Source organism: Sorex araneus, chromosome 1, assembly GCF_027595985.1.
Source record: "Sorex araneus isolate mSorAra2 chromosome 1, mSorAra2.pri, whole genome shotgun sequence".
NCBI lineage: Eukaryota > Metazoa > Chordata > Mammalia > Eulipotyphla > Soricidae > Sorex > Sorex araneus.
The window spans coordinates 217022475-217045123 of NC_073302.1; positions in this window are offsets into that span (position 1 = coordinate 217022475).

Genomic DNA, 22649 nt, shown 5'->3' on the forward strand with positions numbered 1-22649 from the left:
TGGTCCTATCAAGTCAGCACATAAAATTAATCTTGAAACGGGGAAGATATTACAAGGATCAGAAGATTTGCCTTGCAGTAGCTGACCTAAGTTTGATCCCTGGCACCCCATATGTCACCTTTAGCATCACCAAGAGTGATCCCAGTATACAAAGTCAAAAGTAAGTCCTAGCACATTTGAGTGTGATGCTCAAACAACAACAAAATTTAATGACAACCACTCGTTAGGTTCTCTCTGTTTTTTTTTTTATTAGTTTATTTTTAATTAGAGAGTCATCGTGAGGGTACAGTTACAGATCCATACATCTTTATGCTCATGCTTCCCCCATACAAAGTTCAATAACCCATCCCTTCACCAGTGCCCATTCTCCACCACCCGTAAACCCAACATCCCTCCCCCCCTCCCCAGTCCCGTCTCCCCCCACCCCACCCTGCCACTATGGCAGGGAATTCCCTTTTGTTCTCTCTCTCTGATTAGGTGTTGTGGTTTGCAATAGAGGTGTTGAGTGGCCATTGTGTTCAGTCTCTAGTCTGTATTCGGCCCGCCTCACCCTTCCCCCACATGACGTTAGGTTCTCTCTGAACCTACAAATAAAAAATGATGAATATACCCAGATAAATATGTTTACTCTGTTTGGAAATTTAATTTTTAATCAAAATATGTACCATGATTTTCTTATTTTAAGTATGGGGTAGACAGTAATAAAATAGTCTTAAGTCAATGTTGTAAAAGAAATGTAAATGTTAGAAATTAAATAGAACTTGAAATAATTTCTTAGGTCTTATTTTATACCCCTTCTCAAATATATGAAGACTGATATTTAAAATCTAAAAATGTAGTCAGTGAAAATGTCATGATAAATTTCCAGACTTCCAACCAATTTCACTTGCCATTCTAGGGACCTGATGAGTCATGATTAATCTCATAAAAGTATATATTGAACAACTTCTATTTCTAAAACAAAGACAGTTGAGATATCTTAGACAGGAAATTCAATCTTCTTTATAATTAGAATTTTTAATACCTTTGTACTCTTCATTAGCAGATATAACTGACATGATTAAGAATCAGTTAAAACTACTGTAAGTCAAATTTCTTCAGGTTTATTATTAAAAATTGATTAATGATGCAAGTGTTTATCAGACCACTGAAGTCATTTTTTACAGTGGTAGAAAATTCTATTTGTTCCATTGCTGACTTTTCTTCTTGAAGCAATCAAGGTATTAAATACAACATCTGCACAGAACAGGTTGTTTGCTTTTGAAATAACTTTAGCAGAAAGAGATATTTGATGAATTAGTAATGTGTTTGACCTTGAGAAACTGATCAAAATATCTGTTTCTTTGGTCCTTTACTTTGATGCCTCAGTAACTTTTTAAAGCTGGATTTTATAAGCCCCTTAGCAAATTGGTTTTGCAGTGGTGTTTTTCCTTATATATAATATATTACTTGGCTACAGACAAACCTGCTGTAAAGGAAGAAAAGGAAAGTTAAGATCTAAGTAACCAAGAGCCTCGGTAATCATTATAGATACCCAGTGGGAATTCTTGGGTCATTTAATTGGGAAAAAAGTCACAAAAATCCATTTATTTGTGATGAAAATTTAGAACAATAATTCTGAAAATGTGGAAGCAAACACATCAGCATGGTTGAAAGTTAACTTCTAAGACATTAAAAAATGTTCCCTGGTCTGTAACTTCTAGTTCTTTGTTCAGAAAATTTATTTTCTAGACAATTACCTCTATGGGGAACACCTAGGGCTGGAGGGAACAATTTTACAGAATCTTACTGTTATTGAGTCAGCATGGCTAGCTATTAAATAACAGGTGGCAGGCTGTGATTTATATGCGGAAGTCATACTGTGCAGTCATCCAATGGAGTCCTGGGCCCTCAGGAAAGAAAGGCAGAGGTGGTGCATCAATGACTATAAAATTAGAGAGCATCTTGTTTCTTTCCCTAGTTTTAATGTGCTTGCATATTAAATCATTAAAAATATAGTCCACAATAGGACTGGAGAGATAGTACAGTGGGTAAGGGGCTTGCTTTGCCCATACCTGAATCTGGCTATAATTCCTAGAACAAAATATTGTCCCCTTAGTCATGCTAGTAGTGACCCTCAAGCACAAAATCAGTAGTAATCCCTGAATGCTACTTATTCAACCATTACATCCTTCTGTCCTATCATCACCTTGTCTTGTAAACATCTAAAAATGTCAAAAATTGCCTATAAGAGACACCTGTAATCTTAAACAATGTTAATGACACTATGTCACAAGAAACGTATCGAACATTAATGGTACAGAAAATTCCAAAATTTTATTCAATCAACATCACAGTTTTTGAGATATTTATTGATGTTTGTTTTTATTAGAATTGCTATTTGGCAGTCTCAAATTTTCTAAGAATATAACTATATTTCATGTTACACGTGGTTTTCTTTCAGCTAATCATTGTTTAATATATTACAAACATATGCTGCATAGATAAATTTTCTAGCCTGGTTAATACTATCACGAAACAGGAAACATTTGGAATCATATAGAAGTGATCTTAGTTTGAGAAGATAGCGTTGTAATTTGTTGCATAAGTTTCAGCAATTTGTCACAATGAAGGATTGTCTCCACAAATGTCTAGAAGGCAACAGTTAAGAAATAATGCATAAGTGACCACTTATTTCAGATAGAACTTAATTTATTCCAGATCCCACAAAACAACTAAATGGCTCTTTTCACTGTTGTGGCAAGAAAATTCATTCTACATCATAGCTGGTAACCATTGTCTTGGGGCAAAGTAAAACAAACTAGTTAGCTAGCTGACTTCTAAGCGATTTCATTGGTTAGAAGACATACTACATGGCATAGAAGTCAAAAAGTACCTCAGCCCAATGACTCCTTCCTCAATATCATTTCTGATTTTCAAAAACAAAATAAAACAAAACAAACCGCCAAAGCCAACTTGATAATCATGAGGAATGATGACAAAACTTTAAGGTCAAAGCTCTCAGGTGCTGGTCCATGGTATAGCCTTTACCTCCCATATAAATTAAAATCTGGATTTGATCACTTTCAAAAGCAAAAAAAAAAGTTTTTAATCTTTAACCTGTGTTGAGAAGCTCTTTGATCCTTTGCATTGGATAACACTGGCATCCACATGTAAGTACTGAAATACTAAGGTGTTATATTAGACATGTGACAAAATGTTGTAATTTAGAGCTATAATATTGCAACTCAATATGTGTGAATGGATGAGTGACAGATTTGAAGTTTGCTGTCAAGTTAACTTATTTCCATTGGTGTATAAAATATAGATGATGATTAATACTGAATTTTGCAGGTCTAGAAAATATGGTTTCTGTCTTATGTCCCTTTACATGGTTTGGTTCATGGCTCAGTTCTGTTGACCTTAGTGTAGACAAAACTTTCAGGTTTCATTTTATGTTTAGGACAAAAAGATTACTTCAGAAGTATCAAATGAAATTTATCATGAAAAATTATAAAGATTCGTGAGTCTAAGTAATTATATATATATTCATCATCATCATCATCATCATCATCATCATCATCATCATCATCATCATTATCCCATCGATTGTCGAATTTCTCGAGCCATCTCAGTAACATCTCCATTTGTCCTAGCCCTGCGATTTTAGAAGCCTCTCTTTACTCATCCTTCCTAATGATGCCGCATTGGAGGCTCTTTCAGGGTCAGGGGAATGAGACTTAGCGTTGTTACTGGTTTTGCATATGAATATGTTAGTGAGGCTCTCCCATGTGGGCAGGAAACTCTCAGTAGCTAGCCAGATTCTCCCAGAGGGAGGACTAGGCTATAAGATATCTGTAGCTGTGCGCTTCTGGGAGCTTGGTTTTAAGTCTCTGGGTGTGGGCCGTTGGTGGGATTACACAGTGCAGGGGGCAGTCCCTAGGTATGACCACCTAGCTACTGGAAAATGGGAAATCTGGGCAGAGGAGGCCCAGTCCTGATCTGAGCAGGCTTGGAGGTTTCAGCTCCGGGTCTCACAGACCCGGGTATATATATAAATTCCTCTGGGCTGGAGCGATAGCACAGCAGTTGGGCTTTCGCCTTTCATGCGGCAGACCTGAGTGTGATTCTTCCGCCCCTCTCGGAGAGGAGTGCCCCCGGCAAGCTACCAAGAGTATCAAGCCTGCATGGCAGAGCCTGGCAAGCTACCCATGGCATATTGGATATGCCAAAAACAGTAACAATAAGTTTCACAATGAGAGACATTACTGGTGCCCGCTCAAACAAATTGATGAGCAATGGGATGACAGTGACAGTGACATATATATTAGCTCCTCTAATTCAGCTTCTGAGGCACAACATTTTAAAAGTGTTTTCAGTTTTTGTTTAAAATATTCTGTTCATTTTCTATAGACTTAGAAAGAATCAAAAATATGAAATAATAGTTGTAGAACTTCAAGTTTTGACCCTATGTTCTCTCAGTCTCTGTCAAGTATCAGTGAGATTATTTGTGTTGTATAAGTGGACCACAGTCAGGACCTTTATTTGAAGTTTAACACAAATTCTGATCCTTTTGATATTAATATGAACTGAAACATGAAGTCAAACTCTTTTTCAATATTTTCTTCTGTGAAATTCAATTTTTTGGACATCCCTATGGTTGCTATGCTTGAATTGTCCCCATGTTATTCTGGACCTGCTCATGTCATTGATAACATTTAGTATCTCTTTGATTTAAAATTTCTTGCCCTTTAAAAAAAGCTTGGGGAGCTCAGAATATGAAAGCCAATTATGTGAATCACTTATAAAAGTTTGTGTTTCAGTAACACATCTCCCACATTAAGTGGCAGAACATAGAAATTTGTTTTTCATTCTTGCTATATATCCATTTTGAATGAGTGGATTCATGTCTCTTGTTTATCCAGAAAGGAAGAATGCAGTAGCCTTTCCTTTGCAGGCTTAATTAAATGCTATCCATTGAATTAAGTATAGGCCATTTCTGGTCACATTTCATTGGTCAAGTAATTATAGATCATTTCAAAGGAAAGGGAACATGATAAGTGCAATGCTACCTAAGCCCAAAAATAGAAGAATGAGAATATTTTTGGCAGTGCTAAAGACAAACCCCCCACTCTATACCTCCCAAATCTGGATATCAGTAGTCTGGTGCGTAAAACGTAGGACACACTGTGATATTTTTTTGGTTTTGATTTCTGCTTTACATGTCCGGACATGTAATGCGATTTAGAGATGATGCTCCACTAGAGCTGTTACAACTGGATTCCACGGGATGTCAAAAGACCATGTGGCCACCCACCTATGAGATGGTCAGACTACTTTTTCAAAACCCTGAATGAACGGTTTGAGGTTCTTCATGTTCCTGGAGCAAACAGAAGCCACTGGGCTACACTACACGTGGCAGGGACGAATGGAGACGTTACTGGTGCTCACTCGAACACATCGACAAACAAAGGGATGACAAGTGATACAAGTGAAGTGATTGATTTCTGCTTAATCCTGTCACATAGTGGAAACAATACTAGCTACAAATCATATTCATCAAGAAGCATTTATAGGCATGGGTTGAGTTTTAAGGATATTAACTCAATCAAAATTCTATATCATTAATGGATCATTTTTCCTTATTTCCCAATGTAGGCCTAGGACAATAAGAAAGCGTTTTCAAAAATTTACCCAACATATTATGGATATTATTAAAGTTAGAGAGTCCCTTTTGCAGATTATTTTCCAGGGATTCTGTTAGATGCAAACTCCAAGCATTCCCTGTGATCTTCTAGTTAGCAATTTCTTGATCTCTTCTACCTCCTCCTTCAAACTCAACTAGCACTGGTTCCTGTATAATTTCTTACATTGTCTACCTTCAGTGCATCTTCCAAACTCAATACTTTCCTCCCTGTTATCCAAGTTGTCTCCTTTCAGCTACTTCAACGTTGTGCCACTTCTTTTCTATGCTAAATACAGGCTTGTGGAAGGAGAAGGAAACTAATTGTAGTAACTCTCTTCTGGAAACTGAAAGATTGTTAGGCACTGCTCCAGGCTACATGCTCTGCACTGGGTCTTACATGTTTGTTTGACAATCTCACAGCAGGAATCACTGTGGGGAGAGAAGGAATGTGCAAAAATGAGGAGATTGAATGTCATACTCTTTGTCATACAAGATCTCCTAATAAGAGAATTACCTGAGTGTCTAATGGTGACGAATTTGAAAATGTTACTGAGCCAGCCTTTGACAGCCTTGCAATATGGCCCTCTCTCCCACCTGGCACATATCACCAACTGATTTACTGAAAGTCTCTTTCTTATTCCACCCTGGACAGCCGGTACTTACCTGTGTCTTATTGTCATAACCTTTAAACCATCTTCCTACTTTCCAAAGTACTCCTCACCCAATGACTCCTGTTCCCAAGAATTAACTTGGTTAAACACCTGTGACAGACTAATTATTGAGATGTTAAATTCCCCTCATTCTGCCTGATTCTTGAGATGGGACATAATTAGAAGTAGATCTCATGGCCTATATCAAAAGTCTGTTGTGTTGAGTTTGGAATGCTAGTTTAGCAATGATTTCTATGAAGCAAGACCACAAACAGAAACTTGGTGAAATCCTGAGCACATCAGTCCTATGAAGAGTAAGCTTATATAACATAGTCCCCACAAGAAGGTGTGAAGGAATCAGAGTTGACACATTTCCAAAGCACCATGGAACTGTGTTCCACTCTACACAGCACCCTAAATGTCATACTCTGTACTAGTATAGCCTATTTTTAGCAAGGTGACAAAACACCAACCAGTGTTGGTATCTCAAAAAAAGTGATCATCTATGTACCTGGAACAAGGAGAATGTTGTAGGCTGTTTGAGTGAAACCTCTGTGTTTGAGGTTATCTGAGCAAGAGCACATCAGGACCAATCATTATAGACAAATGTTGAGAGGACTTCTGTTCCTCTTTCAAGTTATATATAAATTTCAGGGAGGTTCTCTTCAACCAGAGAGAGAGAGAGAGAGAGAGAGAGAGAGAGAGAGAGAGAGAGAGAAAGTCTAAGATAGTACTTGTTACCTCTATTACACAGAATTGATGTCTGATTGATCTGAGTTAGAAAAATGAAATGAGGTGGTTTTTACTTCAATGATACAGAATCTATAGTCACTATGACTTAGTATCATTTTCAACAGTTTCCTCCTAGTTAAAAATTTTCCCAGATTCAAACTACTTAAATTGAAGTCACATAAACTAGTATTCCGAAACCTCAAAAGATAGTTTCTACCTTAATTAATTAAATGTTTCCTCCTTTTTCTGAATAGCCATTCTAAAACTCTCATCTGCCTCATATCTTTCCTTGATCTCTACATATGACAACTGATTTCTTCCTTGATCTCTGACAACTTCTATATTCCCAACTCACTTACACATAAATAAATGACTTTACTTATATTGTCTAGAATAGTCTGTAGTCATTTCAGTAAAGTTAGGCTTCTTGACAGAATGAAAAGTTCCTTTGAGGCCATATGTATTTATATATTATAGTTTTATTATTGGCATACTGGTCAGCATGGACTCAAGCATATGTTAAGATTTAGTTATTGTATTTCAGTAAATGCTTGTCACATGGAGTAGTGTTTTATCAGAGGAGCTCATTCCAGAGAGAAGCATGCTTCTGAATGCAATAAACTGGCACAGAAAGCTGCGGTGGTAAAAGTTGAAAAGGTAACTGATGGTTTAATTTGCAAAGCACAGTGTGGTTTTGTTCAGAACTCGGTGGTGTGCTTCTTGGTAAATTCAGAGCTAGAAGACATAAGAGAATCAGAGATAGAAAAGTAATGGAGATATAAAACTAGTATTTCATAACACGCAGAAATGAGGAGAATTAATGGATTTCAGGGCTATTTCAAGGCTGTACTATTGGGTTATCTAGTAGAAAAAATCAACTCCTCTTTTCCCCCTGGAGTTAGGATGATTGGCAAAAATGTCGAGTCATGAGCTGTTGGTTGTTCTGATTCTGCTGATTTTCTTTCTTTCTCTGTCTCTTTCTTTCTTTCTTTCTCTCTTTCTTTCTTTGTTTCTTGCTTGCTTCTTTCTTTCTTTCTTTCTTTCTTTCTTTCTTTCTTTCTTTCTTTCTTTCTTTCTTTCTTTCTTTCTGTCTGTCTTTTTTTCTCTTCCTTTCTTTCTTGAAACTGAAGTTTCAACTCCCAGTGAGAGTTGGGAAGACAAGTTATTCTATAAATACAGGTGTTGAAGTCCAAAGCTTAATGGCAGGTGGTAATTGCACGTGATTAGCAATTTGACAGTGTAAAAATCTGACATGTGTGGAGTCACATTTTAAATGGAGTCATTTAGCCATTATAGAGAATTGTATTGCCTGTCCCATTTGAACTTTTTCAGAAACTTTTGGAATGAACCCAAAGAGGAGTTTCAAGACTATGAGAACTGATGGTTATGGATAGATAGAATCAGTCAGTTCACTTTGCATCTTTTAAGATTGTTAACACTACTTTTATTTTATTTTATTTTAAATTTTTTGCTTTTTGAGTCACAACTGGCAATACACAGGGGTCACTCCTGGCTCTGCACTCACGAATTACCCCTGGCGGTGCTCAGGGGATCATATGGGATGCTGGGAATCGAACCCGGGTTGGCCGAGTGCAAGGCCAACGCCCTACCCACTGTGCTATCACTCAAGCCCCAACACTACTTTTAAAACAACTTCAAATTGTTGGGTTTTCTTTTCAAAAAATAACCTGATATCAAGGCACATTTTTAAGTTATCTATTATAAAATTTTGATGCTAAGTAAACATGTTTTGTCTTTTTAAAGCTGTTCTTTTAATTCTAGATTTAAAATTTGATAAGCTTGACTAGACTTACTCTTCATTGTAGGTCTGTAAAGTACAATTCACTGCTGTTTGATTAGTGAATGTTGTTATTTCTTTAATGAGCACAGTGAAGGGAACAAGATGTTCCAATGCCCTGAGAGTAAAACTATAAGTATCATGCCCTGGAACTATATTCCATCTCAGTGCTGCCTTTAGAAATTATTAAATCAACAAAAGCAAATGTATAGATATAACCAGAGGTGTTTTAGAAAAGAAAATGGCAGAGGTAGTGCATTTGAATTATTTGGTCATTGGTTTTCTAGGGAAGAAACCAGGTACAGAATTTTCCTTTGCATTATAAGTTCTAAGTCAGAAATTATTGTTTGATTATTTTATTTTGTGTACTGTCACTGCCATCCCATTGCTCATAGATTTGCTCGAGCGGGCATAGTAATGTCACCATCATAAGACTTATTGTTACTGCTTTTGGCATATTGGATATGCCACGGGTAGCTTGCCAGGCTTTGCCATGAGGGCAAGATACTGTTAGTAGCTTGCCGGACTCTTTGAGAGGGGTGGAGGAAGTGAACCCGGGTCATTGGTGTGCAAGGCAAATGCCCTACCACTGTGCTATCACTCCAGCCCATATGTAACATAATACTGAGGATATCCGTAATCTATTAATAGCTAACAATTACTACAGCTCAAATAACTACCATTCAAGTGCCCTAAAAGACACCATGAGAAATTGGATTTGGTATTTGAAACGATGAAATAGATGTAGGTGATTTGGACAGTTACCCACATGTCATCAGTGGGGACTGTGGGGAAAGAAGGAGGGAGTTTTAAGAGAGAGTAATGCTGCCCTTTCAGCACGCCCAACCTAGGCTCCATGGGAAAGTGTCTGAGGCCTGGATTCTGTCTAAAAGTCAGCCTCAAAAGCCTGCTCGGAGTGGATGCTAGTGTCTCACAGCCCTACTTGTGCAACTCTCAAGCTCTATCTTAAGGCCTATTGATTTCCACGACACGGGCACTACTTCCCGACACTCCAGTTCTTGGAGAACAATGACTTTTAGTCTAGAGTGAGGGACTGAACTATGCAATAATAGAAAGTCAGCCTTGATCTCCACATGATTCCCACATCCGTCACATGTGTTTGCAGGACCTAATTCAAGGATTACATAAATTAAGTGAGATAACTTTATTTAGAAATTATGATGAGGTAAGGAGTGATGAGGTAAGAAATTATGATGAGGTAAGGAGTGAGAATGTATGTGTGTGTGTGAGAGAGAGAAAGAGAGAGAGAGGGTGGGGGTTGGAAGAGAGAAAGAAGGCAAGAAGAGGGAGGGAAGATGGTGAAGGAGGGAGGGGAAGAGAAAGAGATACAGAGAGAGAGAATGTGGAACTCTTCAGAGGGAAGGGGTTCCTGAATAGTTTCTGGTTTTGTTTATTTTATTTTGTTTTGTTTTGTTTCTCTTTTTGGACAGTATATATCAGTGCATATGTCTTAACCCTGGCTCTGCATTTTGGTGGAGCTCAGAGAACCTTATGTGGTAGTGAAGATTGAACTCAGGTTAGCTGCATGCAGGCAAGCGTTCTGCTCACTGTGCTGCCTTTCTGGCCCATTGATTACTTGTGCCATGTAGTCATATATAATCTCCAAATTGCATTGTTCTGGAGCTAATAAGTGTATTGTCAAAAGAGAAGAGCTTTGAAATTTTGTGGTCTTTTATGTTCTTGTTACAATCTAGTTTTTCCTGAAGCTTCTCTCCTAGTGTGGTCCAGGATTCTTTAGCTGAAATCCTATTGGCCTCATTTTCAGTGTTCACAAAGGGGTGAACTTCTGACTTCATGCTTTGCAGGATACTTTAGGGCTAGTGACAGAGTAACTTCTTTAAATCACATTTTTATTTTATTACTTCCTGAGAACTCATTGCTAGCTCTCCCAAATCCACCATCATCTGCCTGCCTGCTTCAAAACCAAGTAATTTACCATAGCCTTGATGCTACAATTCGAACTATATTAAAATGGAGGGAAAAAAAACTACATTGGGATCTGCTTTTGCTATCCACAATCTATCACAGGAATTATGTGAAAATTACTGACTCCTCAGTATCCTAGCTTCTGATAACCTTTCTTGTTATGAAAGGTGCAAGACAAGAACAGCCATTGATTGGGAAATTGAAGCCCTCCCATAAAAGATGAGTATGTCAACAGAAATACCATCAGTTCTCCGGCATGCAGGTCAACTATTCCTTAATCTCACAGGTGCCAAGGGATTGCATGACCACCCTCAGACAAGGACAGCCAATATTACCTTCCAGGGACTCAGACCTGCTAGAACATGCAGCAGAGCAACAGAGTGAGCTGAAGAGCAGCAGTGCCTCCCTCTGACACACAGAGTCGTTTCTAGCTACATTTCAAACACCAAATGAACTATATTTTCGATTTTACTGTCTGACATTTACCAGAGGGAAAAAGATACATAAGTAATGAAGCAAAAGGGCATGATGAGCGGGGTGTGTATTTTCTCATTACATTAAGAAATGAGCCTAGCAAAAATTGCACTTAGAATTCAAAATTAAAAATGAATTAAATGAGCATCATTCCCATTTGTCAGGGAGGAGAATCATCAACACATTAAGCAATTCTCAATGTATAGACATGCATTTCATAATTTTTTATGATTTTTTTCTACCAATGTTGCCCACTTGTTTTCATTGTACTTCACCACACATTATTTTTTTGTTGAAATGTAAACACCAGCATCTGTATCTTTCTTTTCCAACTATATTCTTTTCTTAATAGCAACAGATGTTGTTATTATCAATTGCCTAATATTTGCTTGGAACAGTATTCATTGTTATATGCTTTCTATCATTTACTGTATAATAAAATCACACACAGTAACTATTATCAACATTTTCCCATTCTTTTATTAAGGTAAGAAAGTTCAATAAGGTCAGGCAGTGATAGTAGTAGAATCATCTTCTAGAATGCAAAATCCAATCTTTCCTCCTATTCTGTCTTTCATTAACCCCAGTACTGTCCTTGTCCTTTGAGTTTTCAGTAAATACCGTGATTAGCTGAGTTTGCTTTCACATATGCACAGAAGAACAGGGAGAAGCAGCATTCAAGAAATGTTATGAATGTGGCTGGGTGTGCATATGCAGATAAAACACCAGGTCAGCTATTTTACTCTGAAATGACTGATAAACACATGTGTGCATATATGCAAACACACCTGCACACACACACACACACATGCTGCATCATTTTTCCTCATAAAGCCTGATTTCTGACCACAACAAATAAATTAATTTGTATAATGTTTTCATTTCTGATACCAAGGAGGCATTATATAATCAAAAATGTATTAAATTCTGATCCAACATTTATGAATGTTGTTAATGGGCAGGTATTTAATTTCCCAGCACCTAAAGCCCTAAGCCTGAAGCTCTCGGGATTTGCTTGCCCCGGGGTGGCTGGTGTCAGGAAAAGCAGTGCAGGTGGTCAGGATTGTAATTATACTCTAATGAAAACTGCTATTTACAGTTGAAAGGCACCTCTGTAGTCTGGTCTGGTTCCAAAAACTTACACTTTCTTAATGCTATTTCACATTTAAAAAAAAAAAAAAAGAACACCTCTTCCAGCACCTGTAAAAGGTGCTTAAAATGTCATTACCTCCTGTAATTACATGGAGAATCCAATTACTACTACTAAAGCATCAGATTGGTATGTACAATTTGTACGTGTTGACCATGTTGGCTATAAAAATTATAACTGGAGACACACACATCGTGGGTGATTGTGTGCATCTTCTGTAAAGCTCTGAAGAGCAATTAGAATATAAAAAGTAATGAGGAATAATAAGAATAGATGAGTTTCTCTGAAGCAATGTCATTTTGCAAGCTTTATCACTTGGAATATCCTTAGACTAAAAAAATACAGGAGAAAATTATACACACAAAAATCCTCACATAACAGATCGGAATAAACAACAATGATGTATAATGTACAAATAGAGATGTCTGATATTTTTCCTGTTTGCTGGGCACACTTCACTCATGCTGCATAACTGAATAAAAGAATCCTTCATATAGGCTGAGTAGGATCTGAGAAAATACTGGACAGCTGAACTTCAACCAGAGCTAGGATAAGGGAAACAGCCTCTCAAACCCCATCTGACATTCATCATGGCAGTTACATGAGTTACACTAAATTGCGATCTTTTTTCTTATAGATGGGAGAGTGATAAATGCAGAACTGTCTGCCAGCTTATTATATGGTCAGTGGCAGTGAAAGGAATAGAAAATGACAGGAATAAATATCAAAATCTGATCAGCTGGTGGCACACAAAGATCTCTGGGGCTCTGCTTTGTATGACAGTCTGGTCTCTTGAGAGCCATCTTGAAAAGATTGACTGTTGTCACAGATAAATTCAATTGTTTGAAGGACAGAAAGAACCAACTTTCAAAAGCCAGTTAGACTTTGTTCAACAAAGTAAATGGACTTTATAGTAGTATTATTTGATATAAACTACATTACCATGCCATGTGGAAAAAATTGGCAAGACTCCAAATTGTATTACAACTTTTTCATAGATAGAGATTGTGATTACAGATTTCTTTGCAAAGTATCTACGTGTATTCAGTATTTAGATAATAGAAATAAGCTAAATATTTTAGCTGGATTTTTGCACATATTATATGGAAATGATTGCATAATAGAACATCAGGTGCCATGAAGACTTTCTGGTCTAGGCACTCATAATAATTAACTTTTAAAGATGAAAATGAGTGGTAAATATTAAATAGCACATAAGACAGCTGCCCAGTTTCAATGTTAACGTAAATCCTTATCTACTTGAAGTTACTTACCATTATATCCTTTAAATTGTCATGCTTTCTCTCTCTTTTTTAAATTGTCATCTTTCCCAAGACACAATTTTTTTCTATTTTCTACTTTCAAACATTCTTTTCAATATTCTTCAATTATTCCTCTATGTGTTACCCTCTACTCTCTTGGAAACTCCTTTGACCAAATTCACATACCTGTTGATTTAACCTCTTTGTATTTATCATAGGCTTTTGAAAGCACTTACAGATTGATCTACATCATGTCAGAGAACAATGCAAACTAGGCAGGTTAGCCTGATTTCCCAGAACCAGGGAAAAATAACCACATTGAGAAAAATGATTTCCTTTTCATAATATTTCATCCTTTTAATTCAAATACTTATTCTTAGCACCTGTCTACCTAGAAATATAGGCCAAATTTTATCCCCCCCTCCTTTTACCCATTCTCAATACAGTCTACATGTAGTCTTTTGCTTCTTCCTCTGCAAAGCTTTACTATAGACTTGACTCAGTATTCTAGAATATTCCTATTTTTTTCCTGTGATATCCTAAATGATTGTATTGTTTTCCAGTTTTGGTTAACCATCATAATATACTTGGTATATTGTTAATATGATCATTCCATTTTCCTGCCATGTACCCTTTAGTGATCCTCCATATCTCATTATACAAATATAACTAAGGATCTTGGTTCCTTCCCACTGTGAATTGGACCCTGACTTTTTGACAACAAAATGATCATTATCCCCATAAATCATTCTTATCAACTATATCTTTTTCCTCAAATGCTAAGAATATTATTTGATTCCTAATCTACTTGACAAATTTATTTCCATCAACATTCTAAATAGATTCCATTTATTTACTGAAACTATTTTTGATTTCTTATTTGGAAATCTTAGTTTGTGATTCCACAGACATTTCTGCAGATAATTGTTGGGAAACGTATCATATTATGCTGAAATTAGTTATCAAAATATTACTAGCTTTGTAAAAAAAAGTGCCTATTTCTTACCCAATTTCTCATCTACTTAACCTACTATGGAATAAGTAAATATTCATGTATCAATCTGAAATGCTTGCTGATCACTAGTATATCATTATGCTTATTCAATGACCTATCCTGCATTCTCAGTTATAATATCTAAAAGGAATCTATGAAGTTAAGAAGTTCTGTGAACTTGAACAAGACAATGACCTCACTGTCTGCTATATATGCCAGTTTCTCAATTAACCCTATCTGTTGCTTTTCCTGAATCCTAGCATTTTCTTGTATGCCATGAAAGATATTAGCACTTGATAAGCCTATCTGTCTATAACAGAGGTTCACAAACTTAGTTGGCCTAACATCCCTTTTTTCAGAAAATTATTAGCAAATCTTGCTCCCCATCAAAAGCTTTTTTAGGCAAAGAAAGAGAAAACCAAAAAAGAATCCCAAATCATAATCAAGGCTATTGTCATCCTCATTGTTATATCACCCCCGGAGGTGGTATGGTTCATCAACAGGAGGTCGGTCTAAAATAAATATAATTTAATTTGCAAATCTTTAATTAATATAAATCCTGCATTTAGTGGGCAACACTAGCATGCAACAAGGATGGATAGAGACGTTACTGGTGCCCGCTCAAGCAAAATGAAGATCAACGGGATGATAGGTGATACAAGTCATACAAGTGATACACATCCTCCATTGTCTCCAATTACAAACTGAAAATTCAAGAATGATAAAAACTTCATATGTAATATTCCTTGTGTGGTTCTTTTCTTAATATTGGTTTAATAGTTCAGGTAGCATGGTTGATATAGTGGGTTTTTTTTGGGGGAAAAGAGTTTTGTGGGGGCGGGGGTTGCTGCTGTTGTTTTGTTTGGGGGCCAGAAATTACTCCTGGCTCTGTGTTCAATAATCAATCCAAAAGGTGCTTGGGAAAACATGTATATAATGTCAGGGACTCAAACCCAGCGGGCTGCATGAAGGCACGCATATCAATCTCGGTGCTGGCTCTGCAGCCCAATCTCTATAGTGGAATCCTTGTTAATATACTCCTTAAAAAACAATTAAATCACCATTTATCACAAAGTTATGCTTGTGTTTCAGGTATATAATGTTCCAATGTCCCATACCAATTCGATCAACAGTGTACACTTCCCTTTACCAATGACCTCACCTTCCCTCCCACACCCCTGTCTGCTTCTGTGACTTGCACCTTACTTTCTTTTCCTTTCCCCCTTTTTGGCACTGTGGTTGAAAAAACTCTCATTACGAGTGCATCACGAATAACATTATGCCACCTTCAAACACCCTTCTTCAGAGTGTTCACTTTCCTCCATGGATGGCTCAGTGTTTCCTTCTCTATCCTACCCCACAACCCTCAGTGCCAGTCATCTTTCAGACATGTTAGTCTATTCTTAAATAGAGAGATGACAGATTATATATTTTACATGAGCCATATCATATAGATTTTTCTTTTTGTGATGTCTTAAAAACAAAAAAGTTATTGTTGCATGCCTCAGGAATAGGAATTTATATTTCACTTGAGGATTAAAGAATGAATACTTATAAAATAGAGCAGTGACAAACACATAGAATCACTATACAAGCATTTCTACTGTCATCATCATAACTAATATAAAACAATTCATAGTCAGTCATAGACCCTAGAGAAATTTCCTAATATGTTATATTTACATATAGATTAAAATGTTCTAGAAATAGGTTCTGGGTCATATGAAAGATTGTAAAAATTACTGCTAATAGACATGGTATATTAATCATATTTGAATCAAACTGGCCTTACATAAGCTCTATTCTTCAGAATAGATTTCCTGAGAAGAAATAAAAGTAAATGTAGGGCAGTGTCCTCACTGACAATATATTGACAAAGAAAGGAAATTCAGAACAGAAAAAGTAATTACACTTATACCCTAGTTATTCTCTTTTCTTTGTTATTGAATTTCTTTTGTTATGTTTCTGTCTAATGAAAAGAAAATCTTGACATTTTTATTTTGTCTATAGTATCACAACCCTATTCTCAGACCTTACTCCTAACTCTGCATGCAGGGTTCACTCCTGACAGGTTCTGGGGATATTAGAGATGCCGTAGATCAAACCTGGGACAGCTATGTACAAGGCAATCAACCTTTCCATTGCACTATCTTGCATAGCACTAGGAATATTTAATTCTTGAATTGAAAATTTATAATTATTTTTGAGTAATTGTGTTCTCCTAAAGCACATATGTCAAAATTCAGTAGTTCATAATGTGACTATACGTGTAGAGAGATCTTAAAAGACATCACCAAGTCTATCAGAGGTGTCCTGGTGGTTCTTGTAAGAAGAGTACATATGAACACAGACAGACTGAAAGAAATCATCTTTGTGACCCTGATAGAAAGTGACTGTTTACAAGCCAAGAAGAGGATCTTTGGGAGAAATCAACACCAAGGACAACTTGGTCCTTGATATTTGGAATCAAGAGTAGTAATAAAGGTCTATTGCTTAAAACTTTTTTTTTACCTGATCTGCATTTTGTTATGGAAGCTCTAACAAATCAATGCGATGATCTAATAAAGTTTTGAAGCAATATATAAATTATATTCATTATAACAGTTAATTTTTAAGAATACAAATTTTAAAGCTCAAATTTTGGATGCTTCAGAGTTGAATAAAAGAAAAAGAAACACTCTCAGTAATTTTATGATGCATATTATGATATAAACTCAGATAAGCTCAGAGAGGTTAAGTCACTTTCTTAATGTCACACAGATAGGGGATGGTGACACCATTAACCAAATGAAGTTGAATTGATTAAGAATCAGTGATTTTAACCAAGAAAGCTAGAAATGTTCTCATTAACTTTGGATTAAGAATAGATGAGATGTTGCTGCACAGGGAAAAGAAAACACCTGAAAAGATTATACCAAGTTTTAAATTGTAAAAAAAAGGGGGTTGTGATTACAAGGACTGAACATGGTACAGGTGGGAAATTTCGCATAGTTTTACAGCTCTAAGATGTTTTTCTAATAATAAATATCATCCATCCTTTGAATTAATTAAAATGACAAAAGTCTACATATTACTTGCAAAGATATAATTGATACAAAGAAGGACCACCCAGACATGAACCTAGAGTATAACAAAACAACATTTTAAATTATTATTTAATAAAGTGACAGCAATGTGCCTTGATTATATTTCAGTTGTGACTCTTACCAGACCTAGACTCTAGGTGAGAAACAGAGTCAAAAATTAAAACCATACAAGAGGGTGTTTCAGACTTTTCTAGCTGTACCTGAACTTAAATAGTCCTTTTTGAGAACTTCCAGGCAAAATAAACTTACTTCTCTTGCTGACTGTGTTCAAATCAGTATTCTTGTTCTCTGTTAAGTACAGTTGTCCAAAAGTCATGGCAAAAACAAAGTGTGTAATTTAAATAGCAGTGCCCTTAAGCTCTGTATTCGACAGCCTTATGCAGAGTTCCACCGGACTAAACAGGAGAGCCTTAACCCACTACATTCATCGTCCTCTCAGCCCAGCAATATAGACTGGTGGTGGAGTAGCTACACATGCAATAAATTGATTGTAATTCCACTTGGATTGTATAAGAATATTTGGCAAACAAAGACTAATCAGATTGTATACTAAAATTTATGCGAACTGGATTGTGGAAAAATGAAGCTATGTAATCACCATATTTCTTATGAAGTCATCCATAAAACAGTAGTTGTCTTTAAATTATAATTTACTTGTAATCCACATAAATGTGTTAGTTTTCCATTGAATCGAAAACATTTTTAAAATGATCACACAGCTGTTATATTACTTAATGAATAAGTTTCTCTCAGATTTTTTTAAAAATATCTGTAGCATTGTAGCACTGTTGTCTCATCCTGTTGTTCATCAATTTGCTCAAGTGGGCACCAGTAACGTGTCCATTGTGCGGCTTGTTACTGTTTTGGGCATATTGAATACCTGGCAATAGGGAGCTATCATCTAACATTGAAAAATTCTTGATTCTGCCGTATTCTCAACTTTTTAATGATTTTGTTCTCCTATTTTTAAACACGTATGTTAGTGCAGGAAGAACGGTGGAGTAGAAAAGATGTGCCCAGAGCCGGATTTTCTTTGTCCTCTTAACAGCTTCTTCAACACTCTTGTAGGTGTTCCACACCACTCTCTTCCTCCTTCGCAGCTTAGCTGCCAGGTCGTTGAGTTCTCGACATACACCTCAGAGACCTGGGCCCTAGGAAAACAGGACAAGAACGCTATTTGGGTCTCCCAAAGAGGAATCAAAAGAGCTGTGCTTGGAATATCACGCTTCACTCAAATGAAAGGAGGAATCTGGAGTTCTGACCTCCGTCGATGATCGAGAATCAGAGATGCTGTCTCATTTGCCAAGGTGTCAAAAATCAGATGAACCGGACACGTAAGGCAATTTGGAGATGACCACTGGACTAGGGCTGTTACCAACTGGATTCCACGGGATGTCAAAAAACTGTGTGGCCGCCCACCTAAGAGACAGTCAGACTTCTTTATCAAGACCCTGAATGATGGTTTGAGGCTCTTCGTGTTCCTGGAGTGAACAGATATCATTGGGATACACTAGCATGAGACAGGGACGAATGGAGATGTTACTGGTCCCCACTCTAACAAATTGGTGAGCAATTCAATGACAAGTGATACAAGTGATTCTTAAACACCCTGGTAGACAACAGTATTGGTGCTGAATATTGTTCAGTGAAGAAAAATTACAAAAATCCATATTATCTATAACTATCACCTACATTTTCTATCTATTCATTCCCCTTATGTTTCAGTAACCATATTTATCTGATAAGATTTTCATCTTCTAATCACCAAGCAAAACACTGCTCTAACTTAGCCCTGTGAACAGCATGAGACGTATCTGAAGTAGAAGTCTGAAAATATATCAGTTTGGGTTTAAAAGTTGTGAGAGAAATTTTGAGCTGAACCTTATAAGCAATGAAGTACATAGCAGGATTGTACTCGGGAGATCTGCTTAGCAGCTTTAACTTTTAGAAAGATCGCTCCAGCTGTGTGGAGAATTGCTGTCATGGAAGTGGAGAAAACAGTTCAGAGGCTATTATGCGGGCTTTAGGGATGGAGTTAAATTTGAAGTGCATGGAATTTGTGTCATAGAAGATGTAGAGAAATAGTTGAGACAAATATTCATAACACAGAAATGTATTAAGTATATCAGATAGGAGTTGTAAAATATATTCTCAGGGTCTGACAACCCTCCAAATGATGTAAATGTTGACACCATGGTCTAAAATGAATAAACATTCATGAAAATACTGTGTAGTTTACTAACTGTATAGCAAGAATATTGGCTTTTCTTTTCATTTTCCAATGATTTCCCCTTAAATTTCTCATTCTTCAAAATAGCTTATAATAGAATATCATTTTTCTTCTCCAAAAAGAACCACAGTTGGAGAAAAACTGGTAATTTAGAAAAGGCGACATAATGCTATTAATGAGTGGTAGATAACACAATTTTAGCATTGGTATCTCTATTATATATGTGAAAGTAGAAGAAAATAATGAAAATGTAATATTGTTTTTAAGACTTCATAATTTGAGTGCATGCATTATATTTTTTGTGGCAAAAATAAAGTTATAGAAGGATTATCTTAGTATTTTTTAAATGCCAGTATGTGAATTTCTTCTCTCATTCACAACTTCATATAGTTAAGGTGTTTTTAACTAGCCATTCACACTTCTTAGCCTATAGCTAAAATGGTGAGAACTTCTGATTTTCCAGAGTAGATAATGCTTTTTTAAAACCTAGTTCACTAGACTAATATGAAAACTATAACATCTTAAAAAAATAAATATATTTTATTTCATTACTTTGCTTTCATTCATTCTTTTATCATTCTCATGACAACTCTGCATTATACTCAGCTTTTAATATATGTGTGTTGCTACAAAATTTGCCAGTATTGTAATAAAATTCTAACAAGATTCAGCCACTAAGGACCCAGACTACAGACTTAAGACTTATAATTTTCCTTAATAAAAACTAGACCTTTCCATGTCTAATTTCCACAAAATTCTTCTTCCTTTCTTCACAATGTGTGAGAAGTATTAAAATTAAACCTCTTAAAGGGGAAATGGAATTTTAATGGAATTTATAACTGCACATCTCAGTATTTTTTACAAACACATAGACTGGTGATAATTAAAAATTAGTGAGCAAGGAGGCAAAAGAAAAATAATAGATAATTTTATGTAATATATGCGCTTTGTTTATCTTTTATTGTTTTAGGGTGCATGAGCATGGTTGAACTATTGCCAAGTTATGAACATTTTAAACAATCTAGTATTGAAACATCAGAAATGGGTAGGCTATTTACCTTGCATGCTGCAAACTTTGGTTTGATCCTTAGTATCCATTATGTTCCTGTGAACCCACCAGAAGTCCTTGAGTCCAAAACTCTCTAATAAAGTTAAAGCGTAGCTATTCAGATATAAAAGTTATTGATATATCTCCCCTGCTTTTGAGGATATTCTGATCCCAGAGAAACAATTGGAATTTCTGGGGTTTGTGTTGTCAGTCAAAGGTGCTGGTAGGTCCCACTTGGAGTTGGAACCTGCCATGAGTATCCACGCAGCTTTATTCCTCGATTTGCTGACAAAGTCCCTGTGGCTGAGTTATATTTAATTTGGCTGAGTTAATTATTTTCCGAAGTTTGATATAAAAACTCTGTTGTGTTTGCTTCCATTTTCTCATCTCAGAGAAACTATAATATTTACTGATTTCACTGTCATCTCCTATATTGTTCATTTCTGAAAGATTTGCAGACTGAGGTTTAAAACAATCAAAAAGCAGTGAATTATTATACTTTTGGTTGGTGTGAAAAACTGCCTGTGATTGTCTTTTGTTGTATAGGTTGTTGATACTGTTTATTTTGTAACAAATTCAATATAACTGGCCAGGCAGGCAAAAACAAAACAAAACAACAAAACCTTGTTACTGAACTACCAGTGTCTGCTCTGTTGAACTTCTGTCACTGCCTCAAAGGTGCTATTATCCCTTCTCATTTCCAGGAATTGGCAAAAGTGTTCTCTGCTTTCCTAGGTAACTATTGTTCATGCTTTAGCTTCAACTAATAGTAAAATTAACCTTAAAAAATACGTACATCATTTACTGCTTGAAAGTGTCTCTTCTAATTTTGAAATTTATATTCTATTTCTAGTAGTTTTCTAGGGTTGCCATACTACCTTATCACACATGTGGTGGCTTAAGACAACAACAATTTCTTCTCTCACAGTTCTGAGGGGCTGTGATTTCAAGTTATCAGCAGCTTCCCTTCCCTGACACACATTGAAAGTGTTTGTGCATTGCAGCTCATATCTCTATTGCTCTGTCAACTCAGGGATCATGTTTGCCCTCCAGGTATGCTGAGACTTGGCACAATGCCTGATATATATTTGATGTTCAACACACATACGAATAACTGCTCATTATAATGAGCCCTCCAAAAAAATTGCTGGTATTTTTTTTATATCCAACAACTTAGTCTTTTAAGAAATTATCCCTTTTCTATTGCCCTATATTTCTTTTTACTTTCACCATTAATGTTTTTGTAACAGTAGAAACTAAGTCATTGCTATGAAATTAGTACACGGAATGCAATACTGACTAATTTGTAGATAACATTCTCTTTAATCCTCTGGTACTATTCTGTGGAAAAACATAGGTTGCTGAGTAAGTAAAATTATCTCTTCTTTAATAAATGTTTGATATTATTTAAAAATTAGGTTACCAAAAATATTAATTTACAGTACCTACTCAGCTGCCAAGCTAATGCCTATAGTCTATGAAGCCAAATTGGTAATTTAAAACTAAAAATAATTGCATACTAAAAATGATAGATTTCTAAAGTATTTAATTATTTGGTGTCATCAAAGTTTATTGAGTTTAATTTGTTATTTATATTCATTATCAATCTCAGG